The 17,763-nt window shown below is 43.3% G+C and overlaps 1 long non-coding RNA gene across 1 annotated transcript in view; it reads left to right on the top strand.

The window, feature by feature from the left end:
• LOC149259247 (uncharacterized) overlaps positions 1-17,763 on the top strand; it is a 294,553-nt gene that overhangs the window by 54,725 nt on the left and 222,065 nt on the right. The window lies entirely within an intron of this gene.

Here is a 17,763-nt window from a genome sequence, read left to right as displayed (position 1 = left end):
AGCGAAGTTAAGGAGAGGAGCAACAGAGCTGTGAGAGAAGGTGAAAGGATCCCCAGTTGCAGCAGATAGAGGGAAGATTGCAGGAGCCTGTAAGACTTGGTCCTTGAAACTAAACCGAACCCGTGGAATTGAGCCAGGTATTTCCTATAGTTGTTTGCGGTGAAAGCCAGGGTCATATTGTAATGTTTGTTGTTAAGATTGATATAAAGAATGGCTAAGACTGGTTGCGACTTGTGATGTATCTGGGCCCTCTGGATGATGAATCTTCAAATTTTTGAATGTCTTATCAACTGCATGTAATCGGTATTTCTTAGATTATCGTGAGTATGATGTTATCTTCGCGTTATATGTAATGTTTCCGTACATGTGATCGAATGAAACCCGATTAATACTTTCTCGACTCCATGCTGAACCCTTCTCCCTTTTGGTCACGGCATGCCTCGGGTGAGACTCCTTGCCCTTTGGGGTAAGGTGAAAATGTCGGCGTTGTCCTAGACTACAACGGACTATTGTTGGCCTTCTGTGCCCGAACCCAGGGTCTTCCCCCTGATGACTCTTTCGAGCCAACAAATGGTTCCATTGCCGGGACCCGAAGGTACGAGAACTGGTTCAGACTATGGTGTCAAGGATATTTAAGAGAGAGATCAGGGATTGGTGGAATCATAAAGTAGATCAGTTTGTGGTGGAGCAGGCTACCCATAGAAATCAACCGATCGGTAAGGTAAGTGAGGAAATTTTATATGCTGATGACACTAATGATTAGTATGAAATTTTCTGGTGTAAGTTCCCAGAGGACCTGTACAATTGGTTAAGAAGGCTGAAGGGACAGAGTCAGCCAGGTGGATCGGCAATAGTTCGCCGCAGCTGGACTCTGTCAGATATCGCCCTGCTGCAACAGTTGGATAATGATTTGACTAGAGTAGTCGATTTTTGGGTAAAGACTACGGTGGAAGGATACATAGTTGAGAGTTATCAATCCTTCTCAAAGGCAGAAGATGTGTTCGGCTCGGGAGTAAGGGGTAAGTTGATGAGGGAAGTACTGATGTGGATTAAGATGTTTATGGTGGAAGAAGGATTGTTGCCTTCGCCAGCCGCAGGGATGGCAACGTAAAACCCTAGTACTGGGGGAAGAATGTAGAGGGGGGAATGTTGCTGGTTGAGGGATAGAGATGCTACTGAAGAGATGGATGTCAAAGAACTGAAGAAAGAGAGAGATGTCAGGGCGCGAAGAAGGGCACTGCTAGTGGATAAGTGGCAGGCAAGAGCAATTCAGATTCTAGGGAAGAAGAGGATGGGACCCCACCAAGTAGGAGTGGTGAAGGGAAAACCCCAAGTCGAGGAGGAAGGAGAAGAAGGTGCTAGGAAAAACAAGAGCGGTGAAGGAAGATGTAGGAGCCAGGGGAATGAAGATGGACCTTCCATACAGGTTGCGGAAGGCAGATCGCAAGTACATGTTGCGGGAGGGGCATCGTAAGGCCAGAGGCTGCATGGGCATGAAGAAGGAAGCAAAGAGGATATGGGCGACGTGATGAGGAGATTATTCAATGAAGGAGAAGCATCCATTAAGAGTCAACAACAATACCCCTGAGACATAGGTAGTGTTTCCCCTAATCTTCCCTTGGTACTTTATTGCAATCTGGAGGAATTTGTTATTAGCTTAGCCAAGGCAGTGTGGGTATATAATGCATGGGAGAAATACAAAATCAATTCCAACATCGGGAGCAACACAGGAACTAGTAGTATTAGTAATTTAGGACTACAGGGATCCCAGCAGCCGGGGAACAAAGGGTTTGTGCTGATAGCTCCTACCCAGATTAGTATGGCGGGTTCTTTTACCATATATCCTGAATTTGCAGGAAGTGGAAACGAGGATGTGGAGCAGCACTGGTATCTCTGCGAAGCTATTTGGAGGGCCCGTCATACTCCAGATAATGTCAGGGCAGTAGAATTCCAGACCATGCTGAGGGAAAGGACTTTGCGCTGGTTTATAAAATCGGCGGAGTAGAAACAGAACCCCACAATAGATGATATTAAGAGAGGATTTGTGGAGGAATTCAAGGTACCACAGACAGATCAAAAAGGGATATTGGAACTGTGGGAAATTAAGCAGAAGGAGGGGGAGATGGCTTGGGAGCTCATGCAAAGGTTTAAGGATGCCATTGCCAAGTTGAGTTACACTCTGGACCTAAACCACCAGCGGGACTGGATCATTGAGGCACTCTTACCTTTGACCAGAACGCCACCAATGCAATAGAAGATAGGAACCCTCCAGTATGCGTTGGAACAAGCATCACGCATAAAACCTATGGCAGGATACCCGCATGAATACAAGGGAGGGACGAGCCTGCAAGATTTGTCGATTTTAGGCCTATAGAACTAGATCGCAACTTTGATAGAGAAACTAAAATATCTTCAGCCAGTGCGTCCAACCAGACCCAACGTTTGGTGCACCCACTACATGGTGGAGGGGCACGTGTCGATGGAATGCCCAAGGTTGCGAGGGATTAATCATCTAGGTGGGGTCGCAAGGTCGTCAGGAGCCCCACCAACCATAGGAGTTGTGGTGGTCGGAGCGCAAGGATCCTTCCTAGGAAGGAATAATCAAGACTTTTGTGATATATGTAGGGCATATGGACACCTGCCACGGACGTGCCCCATTTTACAAAAGTACTCTAACATCCCCAATAACAACTACTGTGAGTTTTGCGCATCAACAACGCATCACACCAATCAGTGTCGAGTGTTGGACGCTCTAGCAGAAAGGTTGGACAGATCCACGTTCAAAATCAATGAGTCAAACCGGGGAGGACGAGGAGGAAATGGGCGAGGAGGAAGAACGGGAGGAAGAGGGCCTGTAAGGTGTTACAACTGCAACCAGGAAGGGCATGTTTCCAGAGAATGTTCGCTGCCAAGGAGACCATGGTGCTCACAATGCAGAATTAATACCCACGCAACGAAGGACTGTCCGGAACTCATTGAAAAGTGGGAAGAAAGGACCAGACAGAGAGGGGCCAACTTGGTGAATGCTGAACCACGGACCGATGACAGCCTCCCCGCAACCAATATTAATATAGTCACCCGAGGAGGGAAGAAGATAGGGGAGGACCGCTACACAGAGGACCCCCCTTAATCCTTAAAGTCACATCTCCACAAAAGGTATATCAGCCTAAAGCAGTACTATCAAGAAGAAGATAAGTTGTTCGAGGGGATGATCGCGGAGAGATATAATAAAAGACTGTGGGATCAAATGCCTAATTACACCGAGCCGATTGGGGGATGGTTTAAATTGTTCTTGAAAATTGTTGAGGATAAAGGCACGCTGAAGGAGTTGCAAAGAAGTTTAAAGGCTGCAGTATCCATGGAAGAAGAGGAAGTGGAACGACCACGTGCAGTTTGCCAGAGAAGGCTTCCAGGAGAGTGAAACAGAACAAGAGAAGAAGCGGCAAGGAGTTCTGAATCAACGCGCAAGTGGCAGGATTCCAGATAAGGGACACCATGTTAGACTTAGGGTCGGATGTAAACATCCTACCTAGGAAAACTTGGGAGGCAATGGGGAAGCCTCAACTAAAATACTCGCCAATTCAACTAAGAATGGCAAATCAGTACTGCATACTACCAATTGGGAGATTGGAGAATGTAGAGGTTGATGTGGCAGGGGTGAAGATGCACACTGAATTCGAGGTGATTGACATCATGGGGGATAAGGACCCATATCTAGCACTCCTGGGGATTGATTGGGCATATGAGAACTACGTTGTCATAGACCTAAAGAAGGAACTGATGATTTTCGAAGCAGACGGGCTAAGGGTGATCCAACCGTTGGACCCCTACCAAGGACCTAGGTTTACAGAACCAGCAGATGATAGGGATGAGCCAGGAGGGTTAGACCAACTATGCACACTCACAACAGGGAAGAGGGAGGACTACATAAACCCTACGGCTAGAGGATCAGTCAGCTAGAGAAGTATCCAAAGTTCGGAAACCAGTTTAGAAGTTGCATGGGATGCATGACAACAGGGGGGATATGAACTGACCACTAGACGATGTGCAATGATAAGCCGAGTAAACCGAGGAGAAATGGAGATAGCTGACTATCTGAAGTACCATGGCCTTGAACTGGTGGACACCTTCTTAGACAGAGTAGACCGGGAAATGACAGAGGATCAAAGGATCTCCTTTCTCAATATCGGCCTCATGGCAACTCCGGCAAGATGGTGGAAAACGCATTGCAATGCACTAAGAGACTAGACGAGCATCAAACAAGCCATGAAGGAAAGATTTGCTCGGGATGAAGATTGACCACAGGATAAGGGAAGATACAAGGGGGATTCAAGTCCCGAGAAGCACATCAAGGATTGCATAACGAATTGGAAGAGCAAGGGAATGCCGAAGGATCGATGGGTACACGCATTTATACATACCCTCGAAACTGTCCCCCGAGCTTGGTATGTCCAAGAGGAGCTCTGTCGGCAGACAACAGATTGGGATACTGTGGAGGTACAGTTTGTCAGCAACTTCTCATTCAGAGGCAACGAGGCACAAATGATAGAGGCACTCCAGGAAATAAAAGGGGTTCTGTTCACACCAGAGTCATTGGTTGATGGAGGGCCCGATGAAAAGTTTTTGTAGTATCTGTAAGAAATATAGTCGCCAGGATATGCAACCTGCGACAAGATACACGCAAAATCAGAAGACAATGGGTTGGAGGGACTGAGACACCTAACCTTTGGGAAACAGAAGGGGGAGAGGGACATCCAGGAGAGCCCCTTAACGGAAGGTGCCCACCTTCTATCAATGAAGTTGAGAAAGCAAAATGTTGGGTCAGAGGATAAGCCCAAGATAGCATTGGTGGGAGACTACTGGAACGAGCAAGCTACCAAAGAAATTTTCAACCTATTACAAGAATATTAGGACCTATTCCGAGCTTCAGTGGAAGAACTGAAGGGAATAAAAGGAAACATTGGGGAAATGAAAATTGTTTTGAGACTGGATGCCCAGTCGGTAAAACACAGGCCGTACTGATTAAACCCAAGGGTGAAAGAGAAAGTTAAGAAGGAAATTGACAAAATGTTGGAAGCAGAAATCCGGTGGACGAAGCTAAGTGGATAAACCCGATAGTTATTCAGAACAACAAGGATGCAACCGAAATCAGAGTATGTGTTGACTATAGAAGCCTGAACAACGCATGTGTGCATGACCCGTTCCCCACGCCCTTTAGTGATGAGGTCCTAGATAATGTTGCGGGGAACGAAGCATATTCGTTCATAGATGGGTTTTCAAGTTACCACCAAGTCAGAATAGCTAAAGAAGATAAAAGGAAAACAACATTCACTACGGAGTGGGGGTCATATGCATACAATGTGATGCCATTTGGACTAAAGAATGCACCAGCAGTCTTCTCAAGGATCGTCATAGCTGCATTCCGAGATTATATTCATAAGTTTCTAGAAGTTTACATGGATGACTAGACGGTATATAGTCTGTTGAAAAAACACACCAGCTTATTAAGAATAATGTTTGAAAGGTGCAGACAATTGTAGATTTCTTTAAATCTCAAGAAATGTATCTTCGCAGTCCCCTTTGGAAATCTACTAGGCCATATCGTCTGCAAGGATGGAGTATGTGTAGACCTGCAAAGGTTGCGGAAATTATCCACATGGAACCACCGCGCAATGTAAAACAACTAAGAGAAACTCTGGGTCATACAGGGTACTACAGGCGATTCATCAGGAATTACGCATCCATCACAGCTCCAATGGAAAAATTATTGAAGAAAGCGGAAGAGTTCATTTGGACTGCAGATTGTCAGACAACCCTGAATAAATTAAAGGAAATACTGGTAAGCGCCCCTATACTAGTGTATCCTGATTGGAGCAAAAATGTTCCATGTGCACATCGATGCATCAGGGATAGCGCTGGGAGCGGTCTTAGCACAACCAGGGGAGAAAAACATGGACCATACAACAAAGTTGTCTACTACGGAAAGAAACTATACAACAACCAAAAGAGAAGCCTTGGCAATGGTTTACTCTCTCCAAAAGTTCAGGCACTATTTACTGGGCGCGCCATTCAAATTCTTTATAGACCATTCTTCTCAAATATTTAGTAAACAAGCTAGTACTAGAAGGGAGAATATGCCGATGGTTGTTACTGTTTCAGGAATTTACATTTGAGGTAGTTGTAAAGCCCGATAGACTCAATGTGGGACCATACAACTTGTCACGGATGGACACAGGGGAGAATGAAGGAGTGGTGGATGATCGATTGCCCGATGTCGACTTATTTAGAATAGAGGCAATCCCAAACCACCTAGAATAGATCACCTCATTTTTAACAACGTTCATTGCCCAACAAGATACACGACAGCACAGAGACGACACTTGGTAGTTATGGCAGCAGATTACTAGCTGATCGTAGGACACCTCTACAAGATGGGCTTAGATCAAATACTAAGGCACTGTGTCCTTCAGCATGAAAGGAATGATGTCTTATGGGAGTGCCACACAGGGGTCACAAGAGGTCATGTAGGAGGTAAGGCCACTGCAAGAAAGATACTCCACGCAGGACTATGGTGGCCAACTATCCATAAAGATTCTAAAGAATTTTCCAAGACATGCAACGTCTGTCAAAGGGTCGAGAAGCCTTCGCGATGTGATGAGCTGCCTCTACATCCGGTCCACACAGTGCAAATCTTTGATAAATGGGTGGTAGACTTCATTGGACCCATTTCTCCACTGGCGAGGCATTCGTGAGCAAGATACATCATAACAGCAACAGAATACCTCACAAGGTGGGTAGAAGTGGCACCCATAAAGGATTGTACAACAGAAACAACAGCAAGATTCATATTTGAGAACATCATTTCACGGTTCGGATGCCCGAGGAGCCTCACAAGTGACCAAGGGATGCATTTCCTGAATGAGACCATTGAGTCTCTATTGAAGACCTTCATGGTTCAACATAACAAGAGCAGCCCGTACCACCCACAAGCCAACAGTGCAGTAGAAGCATTTAACAAGATACTGGAGAAAGGGCTCACAAAAGTCGTATCTGCCAATAGGGACGACTGGGATGAAAGAATACCCGCGACTCTATGGGCATATAGGACGATAGTAAAAAGACTCCATAAGAAAACTCCATTTCAACTTGTATATGGAAGGGAAGCGGTGGTACCAACAGAATTTATACTACCCAGCATGTTCATTTCAGAGGCAACGGGAATGACGAACAACATTGCCTTACGAGACAGACTAAACCAACTGATGGAACTTGACGAAACCCGGTTTTTAGTAGAGTTCCATCAATCAGTGGAGCAGCGAAGGAAAAAATCTTGGCACGATAGGCATATCAAGAGGAAGTCGTTTGAAGTCGGGGAACAAGTACTCCTTTACGACAACAAGTTCCAGAAGTTCCCAGGGAAACTGCAGATGCACTGGTTGGGTCCGTTTATAGTCATGGAAATCAGAGATTCGGGCGCGGTAAGGCTCGCGCAACTGGATGGAGTCTTACTGCATGGATGGGTGAATGGCACACGCCTGAAGCCCTTCCGCAACTAAGGGTGCGGCAAAGTCTTCGCATACCGCAACCCATTTGTGGTTAGGGGGAAGTAGCGTTAGTGGACACACATGTAGTCCCAGTCAGCAAAGTCAGTGGGGGGGTAGCTTCAGTGGATACACATGTAGTCCCAGTCAGTAGAGTCAGTGGCCACACACGTAATCCTAATCAGCAAAGTACACGTAGGAATGCGCTTTTTCCAACATTTGTGACCTCACAAATACCCGTCTTGTCCTACATACCAGTGGTTATTTCCAAATTAAGTAACTAAATAGGCAACTGTCAAAGTAGGAGTCGCAATATCTTTTTCCATTAAGCATAAAGTTAGTTAATAAATAAACCCATCACGGAAAAATAAATACGCCATGCAGCCCACTCTGTACTTTCCAGTCCACGTCATGGTTGTCACATCCAAGTCAGTCGGCGGCGACAAGGTATAGCTAGAACGCATGGGAAAATTGATAGAGTAATTAGTTATTAAGGCCTCGTCAGTCAGGGAACGTCGTGTCAGGGTCGACTACTTAAGTTGCAGAATAATGAAGGGAATTCCAGAATTCCAATTGCAGACAATAGAAGAGTTACAGGTTCGCTCTAAAGAACAGGTGCAGAGACAAAGAAGCAGGAAACCTCGAGTGCAGATAGTTTATCACAAGAGAAAGGAGATGGCGAAAGGACTAGTATCAGTCCCACAGGAAACCTTGGATGCACGAATTGAAACGGTCGATAATTTGTATGGCAAGTATGACAAGGCGAATTTGATAAACAACGACTTCACAAACTGTTTCCAGTTCCTGACCATGAAAAGAGAAGTTTACGCAGAGGAATTCCAGAAGGAGGATGGCACGAGGACCTCCAGGTTCAGGGAAGACTTTAAGGGAATACAGAGATTGACATTACTCCATTTGAGGAGTCTACCTGTGTTCTACACTCAATTTGTTGCGATGCAAAGTACCAAGCTGTTAGTGAGCAAGATGCATGGAGGATCACTATGGCTGGATAAGGAGTACCCCATCCATGTGGAAGATATCAGTCGGCTCACAAGACTGGCCGAGGGTGGAAATGCAGTTAGCACAGCATTCTAGACAGGGGCTAAGCGGGGCAAGAAGCAGAATGAAGACAATATTTATGCCAGATATGGGACTGAGCGGGGCGGGAGAGGAGTGAAGCTAGATATGATTAACAAGGATGATATTAGGTTTTCCTGTTACCTCATTGCAGGCAAAACAATGCGGCACTTCACAAAGAACGAATGCACCTTGGACGCAATCTCAGTTGCAGAACATTGTTGTCGAGGAGAGGTGCTCAACTGGTCAGCCTTCGTTCTCAATGAGCTATTTGAAGCATGTGAAGACGTGTACAGAAGGGGTGTTGGGTTCGTGTTCAGATATCTTTTGATGTCGCTGGCGATGTGGAAATGGAGGCCACCGAAGGAGAGGGAAATGGCACCCATCGTCGAAGGCCAACCAATTGCACTTCGGTATGATCCATGGAAGGCATCAAGAGACCCCAACACGAAAGAGATCAACGAAATAGTTTTCAAAGACTGGTACGAGCAGATGCTGGCCACCATAAGATTAACAAAGAGGATATCCAAGGCTCTGTTGGACGAATTCTCAGAAGAAATATGGTTCGGTGCCTCCCACGTGCATACTTACATGAGACCAAGGTGTGTCCACTGAGAAACGTTTAAGATGAGACCACAGAGGTTTGTCCTAATGGCGGAAGTGCTACATAGAGAAGTGGGGTCATGGTCGGGAGTGGCCTGTGAGATAACAGAAGGCAAGCACAAGTACCTCTTTGGAGCATTGACTCTGTAGGGGCAAGGGGGAGATGGGGCGGAGAGCAGTAGGAAGTGGCCAGCCGAGGAGGAAATCCAGCCAATGGTGCTCCAGATGGAGGAAAAGATGTTCGAACTCAGACGAACAATTGCTAGCTTCGAGTCAGGTGAGAGCAATTACCCTACCCAATTTCAAGGCTCCACCATGTTTTCTCCTATCGTAACGATGCCGCTGGCCATGAAGCTCCCAATGAGAGTAGCTCAAGCTCCCTCCCAGCCCACGGTCCCCAAGCCCAAGAAAAAGCGAGTCGTCCACACCCCGACTGTCAAAAAGCCGAAAGTTATTCCACCAGCTCCGATCGTCGACCTTACTGTGGAGGTCGAGCAATCAATCCCCGCAACCACCATAATTGAAGAGATCCCCACCACCACCTCCACTGCATTACATCAGTCGTGGGAGTCGTCTCTGCACACTGCCTCCACCTCCGCGACCTTATCCGAGACCCTTCCGTCTGGCCGGCGAAGGACGACTACGGAAGCAGAAGTTTAGTCAGCTAGGTGGACAAAGGGCACCACACCTACCAACGGGACACAACCAACGGAACTTAAATCACCGATGCTTGGGTTGGACCCACCAAAAGGGGGAAAACTAGATCCCAATCTGCAGGAGGAAAGGGTTGAGCCATACTTGCCACCTTTCCCTATAAGGCTCACAGTCCGCCTGAACCCCAGCATCATTCCACCCACTCCACAGTTCACCCCGCCATCACAGTAAGCCCATTTGCTCGTCTCCCATTCTGACAAATCCATCGCCCTACCCCTACAACAACAGTTCCCAAAACCTAGCACAATGCAGGCCGATACGCTCCAGCACTGGTCGTCGACACAATTGTTTTCATTTATCTAGCAGGCAACACATAGGGCCGAAAGGATCCATGAGGACCTGGCCAAGGAACATGAACAACAAACAAGGCAGTTGCAGGTGGTGACAGAAGAGCATGATCACCTGCGGCAAGCAAACGCGGGATTGCAAGCCCAGGTTGACCAAGTCACACAACGGTTCAAATCACTATGGCCGACCATCATCGAGGCTGATACCGAAGCACCAATAGACATGGCTACCTGCGACCACATCCAGGTGGCATACTCGCGCCTCGCAGCTACCAATGCCAAGATGAAAGGTAAATTGGAGATGGTGAGATCTACACTATTGGATCCAGTGGCAATTTACGCGAGGACAGTCGAGGGAAAGGTCATGGAACTGGAAGAAAAGAAACAAGCTTTAGCCGATGCCCTCACCGACGGATATGCCCTGATGAACAAGGTCCATGATTGGTCTGGCAGTCTGGCACTAAAGAACCACTTGGTTTACCCACTCAGAGAGAAAATACAAACCTTGTTTGCCAGCACGAAAGACTATATAGATCCCACTCAGTTGCAGCAGATCAATGATCAAATTGACACCCTTTAGGCTCAGGTTGATAGTATTGAGGAGGAGTCTGCGAAGACGAAAAAGGTAATCAGGGATCTGTAGCCACCAGTTCGGATGCAGGTGTTACTTCTGAAGGAGGTGTGTGACTCCAGCGGGCAGCAATGGAGCGACCTGCAAAGCCAGCAGCCAACCGAACTAACGTCGCACTCGGTTGAAGTGTTTACTCAGGCTGCCGATGCAATTCTTGGATGGTGGGACACAACCATTCAAAATTATACAATGTTCAGGCAGCAAACCACGGCCTCTGTCCCAGAGTTGGAGCCTTCGTTTGGAATGGGGGAACCTCAAGGGCGAGAAGGTGCAACAGAAATGGATTCCACTCCGCAAGTAATGATCGAGGCAGAAGAAGTACCAATACAACAAACAACAAAACCAACGCAGGTAATAGCGCAGCCACCACCCACAGGACCAGCAAGACTGATAGAGGTTGAAATGACTTGACTCGAGGACGAGTCAAGGAATTGTGGTCGGGGCCTGTTGGGGCCTTCGTTTAATTTTGAAAAGGTTTTGACCAATTTTGGCTGACCAAAGGATGAGAAGGAAATGGGTGGCAACAATGGTTGGTTGGCGGAACAAGCAGTTGCGCAAGAGTTGCGGCAAGGTGGCAGTGGAAGGCAAAGGCAGCCGAGGGGGCGGGAAGGTGCAGAAGCAGTTGAGGGGAAGAACAGCTGAGCAGGAACTGGCAGTCTAGGTAACAGAGAAGGATATAAAAGGAAAAGACTAGAAAAGAAGGGGGGTTGGATTTAGCGAAGTTAAGGAGAGGAGTAGCAAAGTTGTGAGAGCAAGTGAAAGGATCCCTAGTTAAGGCAGATGGAGGGAACGTTGTAGGATCCTGGAAGACTTAGTCCTTGAAGCTAAACTGAACCCGTGGAACTGAGCCGGGTATTTCCTGTAGTTGTTTGCGGCGAAAGCCAGAGTCATATTGTAATGTTTGTTGTTAAGATTAATATAAATAATGGCTAAGACCGATTGCGACTTGTGATATATCTGGGCGCTGTGTATGATGAATCTTCAAATTTTTGAATGTCTTATCAATTGCATGTAATTGGTAATTCTTAGATTATCACGAGTATGCTATTATCTCCACGTTATATGTAATGTTTCTGTACATGTGATCGAATGCAACCCGATTAATACTTTATCGAATCCATGTTGAACCCTTATCCTTTTTGGTCGTGGCATGCCTCGGGTGAGACTCCTTTCCCTTTGGGGTAAGGTGAAAATGTCGGCGTTGTCCTAGACTACAACAGGCTATTGTTGGCCTTCTATGCCTGAACCTAGGGTCTTCCCCCTTATGACTCTTCGAGCCAACAATGTGGTTGTTGCATTACGAACATGCGTAGCATGTCTTCCAACACTTGTTTTACCCGTTCAATTTGTCCTTCTGTTTGGGGGTGGTAGGCGGTTCTAAACTGGAGCTGAGTACCTAACCCCAAGAAAAGAGTTTTCTAGAAGGTGGATGTAAGTTTCACATCCCTATCAGAAATCACCACTTTGGGTTCTCATGTAAACGAAAATTCTCTTTCATAAATATTTCTGCGATTTCCACGATTTTGTACATGGACTTCACAGGTATGAAGTGAGTTGTCTTACTTAATTTGTCTACTACCACCATAATGGAATCATGTTGTTTCCTTGTACGGGGTAAACAGGTGATGAAGTCTAAAGATATGGTCTCCCATTTCCATTCTGGAATGGGCAGCGACTGTAACAATCCGACAAGATGTTGGTGCTCAACGTTCACCCACTGACACTCTAAACATTTGGACAAATATTTTGCAATGTCTTTCCTCAATCCGGGCCAAAAGTACCCCTTTTTGATGGCTGAAAACATTTTTTGATAACCTAGGTGACCAACACAAGGTTTCCTATGAAACTCATCCAGAATTAATAGTTTAACCGAGTTTTGGTTGGGAATGTAAATTATGTCCTTAAAAGTAAGGAGATTATCAGAATTTATTGCGAATTCTGATCTTTTCTTTTTCAGTAAGGCTTCTTTTGTTTGTTTCCAAGGAAAGTATACTCCGGGTCTCTATTTGCTGCCTCCTTAATGATTTTGGGAATATTTGAACTCACTTGGCTCATTTGAACCTCATAGATACAATGTAACTTTCTTCTCAATGCATCGGCCACACGATTTTCCTTTCCTTTTAAATGTTTCATCTCAAAATTGAATTCACTTAAGAAGGTTGTCCATCTGGCCTGTTGGGCGTTTAAGCTAGCCTGGTTGAAGAAATTTGTAAGATTGCTATGATCTGTTAGCAGCAAAAATTTCTTCCCCAGTAGGTAATGACGCCACAGTTTAAGTGTGTTGTCGTACAGATTGTCACGACAATGCTCAGACTGGGGGCTGTCACCCTGATCCCCGATCTCTCCGTTTAAGCCGTCTCCCGCGGTTAAGGGGGGTAGACCCTATGGGGTAAAGGATGACCAATTGTGGACCAGTTGGGTTGGGAGGCACAGCGAGGCAAATTAGCACTTGATTGATTTTAGGATTTAATGTACCAATGCCTTATGGAGTTAATGATTAAATAATTGTTTATCAAATACTGCAAATATATGAACTTTGTAATTCCACCATTAACAATCATTTATCATCAAATGACCCAAGCAAAATGCCAGATATTCAACAAAAGTACAATGCCTTAATAATGATCTAGCAATTAAAATTTCAAAAGATAAATGCTTTAAATAACCACGCGAATTTTAAATGCTAATAGAGATCACTTTCATATAGCTAATCTTCAAATGAACATTTAAGCATGTTTAACCACATAAAAATGATAAATATTAATCTCACATCAAGAATCTATTAGCCTTATCGAAATAGACCAAAATTTGGAAACGTGACAAAATATGCTAAGACTAAATGTGACACGAAAATATTTCAGGAAAAACAACTTTTTATGATTTTTATATATTTTTTATAAAATTTTAAGTCTAAAAACAAAGCTAAGATCCTAAATAAAATCTCTAATCTAAACTAAAGTCTAAAAAATAAAAAGAAACTTTTTAATATTTTATGAATTTTTATATTTTTTATTTGATTTTTTGATTTATAAAATAAAACAAAACTTTCAAAAAAAATTCTAAATGTTAAAACTAAAGCCTGAATAAACAAAATTTAAATCTAAACTAAATATAACTAAACCCAAAGAACAACTAAAAATAAAACTAGAACTTAAGCTAAATAATCAAAAGCTAAAACTAAAATTTAAAGTCTAATCCGAATTAAACTAACATCTAATATAGGTGAAACAAAATGTTAATTTAGCGAATTAAATTAAAAAAACTAAATAGAACAAACGAAAAGGAAAGTTCAAAATTTTTATATTTTTATGATTTTTATTGTTAAAATCTAAATCTAAACAACATTAAATCTAAAATGATATATATGTCAGCGCAAAATGTTATTCTACAACTAAACCAATGGAAGTAAATATGAAAGCCGGCAACCCTAGCCCGTAAAAATTTTCGAAAGTTTGTTTGCCTGGAACTTTGCTTGACGACGGTTTTGTTTGCAGGTGATGGAGTCATGGATCGGAAGTATGGCAGGAGGGAGAAGTGAATATGCAGGGGTTTGCAGGTGGATTTGCTGCGTGTGGGAGGAAGACACACATATGGATGGGAGGAAAGAAAACTCGCAGAGAGGGATACTTGTATCAAGAAACAATGGAAGGGACGCGTTTTTGCAGGTGATCAACAGGAATGGCAGATGCGATGGAGGGACAGCTGCTGCGTGAGGAGAATCGACGAGCAAACAACGCGGAATGAGTGACGCATGAAGAATGGAAGGAACGTGCAAGACTATGGCAATGCGTCTGGCTGACGTTTTAATTTTTTGCACGTTGATTGGTGGAAGGAAATCAAACAAGGAGCCACGATGCAACGAAAAAATAATGACTGCGGGTGAGGGAAATGCGATGAGGGGATAGCGTTTTGAATGGTGAGGTGCACGTGAAGGGCAGCGTTGAGGGTTGACTGCGTATTGGCAGCAAAAGAAAAATCACACAAGGCACAGGTTTGTTGGACGCAGATAGCTGAGCAACATGGGAGCTGGAGTGAAAATATAGTAATGCTGAAACCTGGCAACAATCCAAGAGCTCCACACAGCCTCTTTTTAAAAAAAAAATCGAAATATTTTTCTGGAAATGAAAATCCCAACAAGCAGATAGCTTCGATCTTTTTCAGAAAAACTAAAAACCCGTTGAAGATTATCTCTGCAAACTGAGGCTGAGGCCATATCTTGCCCTTCAGGGCCTAGATTTGGCTTCAGGACAAGATTATATCTTCAACTCCAAAACCTGTGACAGCAAAAAGAAAAACACCCAGAGATAATTTATGCAAGAATTAAAACTAAAACCCTACAAACTAATTACAAGATTTACAGATTTATGACTCTAAGTAGCTAGATTTGTCAGTAATCCACTATAATATTTTCAGAATTTCAGATTTACTATGAGATACTTCAGAAATATCTCATGCATTCAAAAGATAAATTTAAATGATGGACCCAGAATCGAAACTGGCTGGGCTCTTCAAGAAAATGTTTTACGGGAGTTGGTTGGTTCAGCTGAGAACTTCCCCAAACGCCCGTTTATCTTCACAATCTAGATTTCCTGCACAACTCACTTCAACTATCAGTAAAGAGGGAAAAAACAGTAGTAAAACCCATATCCAATGGAGATATCTGCCATTATTTTTAGAAATTTTATTACCATTTAAACCCTAGTGAGTAAACAAGATACCTGTGTTCAACATCACTCTTCACCAAGCTATTACTAATGGCTGAAAATAAATTTATGTAGAAAAATGAAACAACTTACAACATTTCAAGAGAGTAACACCAACAAGATTTCAACCCCAAAGTCTTTCTTTATTGCACAAGAAAAATGACTACAGGAGAGCTTTCTTTGGCACCTCTCAGATCCAATCTGATCTCAAATGACCCCTAACACCCTATTTAAAGGAAAATTTCCCCAACGGTTAGTTCGAGTGAGTAAACAAGATACCTGTGTTCAACATCACTCTTCACCAAGCTATTACTAATGGCTGAAAATAAATTTATGCATTTCAAGAGAGTAACACCAACAAGAATTGGATCTGAGAGTCTGGTGCCAAAGAAAGCTCTCCTGTAGTCATTTTTCTTGCAATTCCAAGATTGGATCTGAGAGTCTGGTGCCAAAGAAAGCTCTCCTGTAGTCATTTTTCTTGTGCAATAAAAAAAGACTTTGGGGTTGAATTAACCGTGTGAATTGACGGGCAGACAGCGTGGAATGAGTGACGCGTGAAGAATGGAAGGAACGCGCAGGACTATGGCAATGCGTCTGGCTGACATTTTAATTTTTTGCAGGTTGATTGGTGGAAGGAAATCGAACAAGGAGCCACGATGCAACAAAAAATAATGACTTTGGGTGAGGGAAATGCGATGAGGGGATAGTGTTTCGAATGGTGAGGTGCATGTGAAGGGCAACGTTGAGGGTTGACTGCGTATTGGCAGAAAAATAAAAATCACACAAGGCACAGGTTTGTTGGACGCAGATAGCTGAGCAACGTGGGAGCTGGAGTGAAAACATGGTAATGCTGAAACCTGGCAACAATCCAGGAGCTCCACATAGCCTCTTTTTAAAAAAAAAATCGAAATATTTTTCTGGAAATGAAATCCCAGCAAGCAGATAGCTTCGATCTTTTTCAGAAAAACTGAAAACTCGTTGAAGATTATCCCTGCAAACTGAGGCTGAGGCCAGATCTTACCCTCTAGGGCCTAGATCTGGCTTCAGGACAAGATTATATCTTCAGCTCCAAAACCTGTGACAGCAAAAAGAAAAACACCCAGAATTAAAACTTAAAACCCTACAAACCAGTTACAAGATTTACAGATTTATGACTCTAAGTAGCCAAATTTGTCAGTAATCCACTGTAATATTTTCAGAATTTTAGATTTACTATGAGATACTTCAGAAATTTCTTATGCCATTCAAAAGATAAATTTAAATGATGGACCCAGAATCGAAACTGGTTGGGCTCTTCAAGAAAATGTTTTACGGGAGTTGGCTAGTTCAACCGAGAACTTCCCCAAACGCCCATTTATCTTCACAATCTAGATTTCCTGCACAACTCACTTCAACTATTAGTAAAGAGGGAAAAAACAGTAGTAAAACCCAAATCCAATGGAGATACCTGCCATTATTTTCAGAAGTTTATTACCATTTAAACCCTAGTGAGTAAACAAGATACCTGTGTTCAACATCACTCTTCACCAAGCTATTACTAATGGTTGAAAATAAAATTATGCAGAAAAATGAAACAGCTTACAACATTTCAAGAGAGTAACACCAACAAGATTTCAACCCCAAAGTCTTTCTTTATTGCACAAGAAAAATGACTACAAGAGAGCTTTCTTTGGCACCAGACTCTCAGATCCAATCTGATCTCAAATGACCCCTAACACCCTATTTAAAAGAAAATTTCCTCAACGGCTAGTTTGAGTGATCCATGTCAAACTAATCTCAACCGTCGATGAGGATCAAAATCCCTTTCAATCTCATCCATCGAAATTTTAAATGCATTTTAATATATTAAAAAATTAAAACCCTGCATTTATTTCCTCAAAACTTTGACTTATTATTATTTTATTTTATTTTTCAATTTTTATTTATTTATATATATTTTTAAATTTATTTATTTTATTTTTTTAGTTATTTTTTAAATTTTTTAAATTTTAATTTTTTATTATTTATATCTTTTTTTTTTCTTTTTTTTGTTTTTAATTTTTGGATCCTCAAACTTAGCCCTTTGGAAAAATCACTTAGGACCTATGACTTAGAACTTATGAGGGGACTAAAACATTTTCTAACCCTCAAGACACTTTACATCATGACTTTACAATTTTACATCTCAAGGGGGAAAACCCATTTGACATAGACCCTCATAGACCACC

Source organism: Pinus tabuliformis, chromosome 6, assembly GCF_031772625.1.
Source record: "Pinus tabuliformis cultivar Carrire ecotype Pingquan chromosome 6, CPIR1, whole genome shotgun sequence".
In the NCBI taxonomy this organism is placed as follows: Eukaryota; Viridiplantae; Streptophyta; class Pinopsida; order Pinales; family Pinaceae; genus Pinus; species Pinus tabuliformis.
This window is presented reverse-complemented; position numbering and strand designations above follow the sequence as displayed.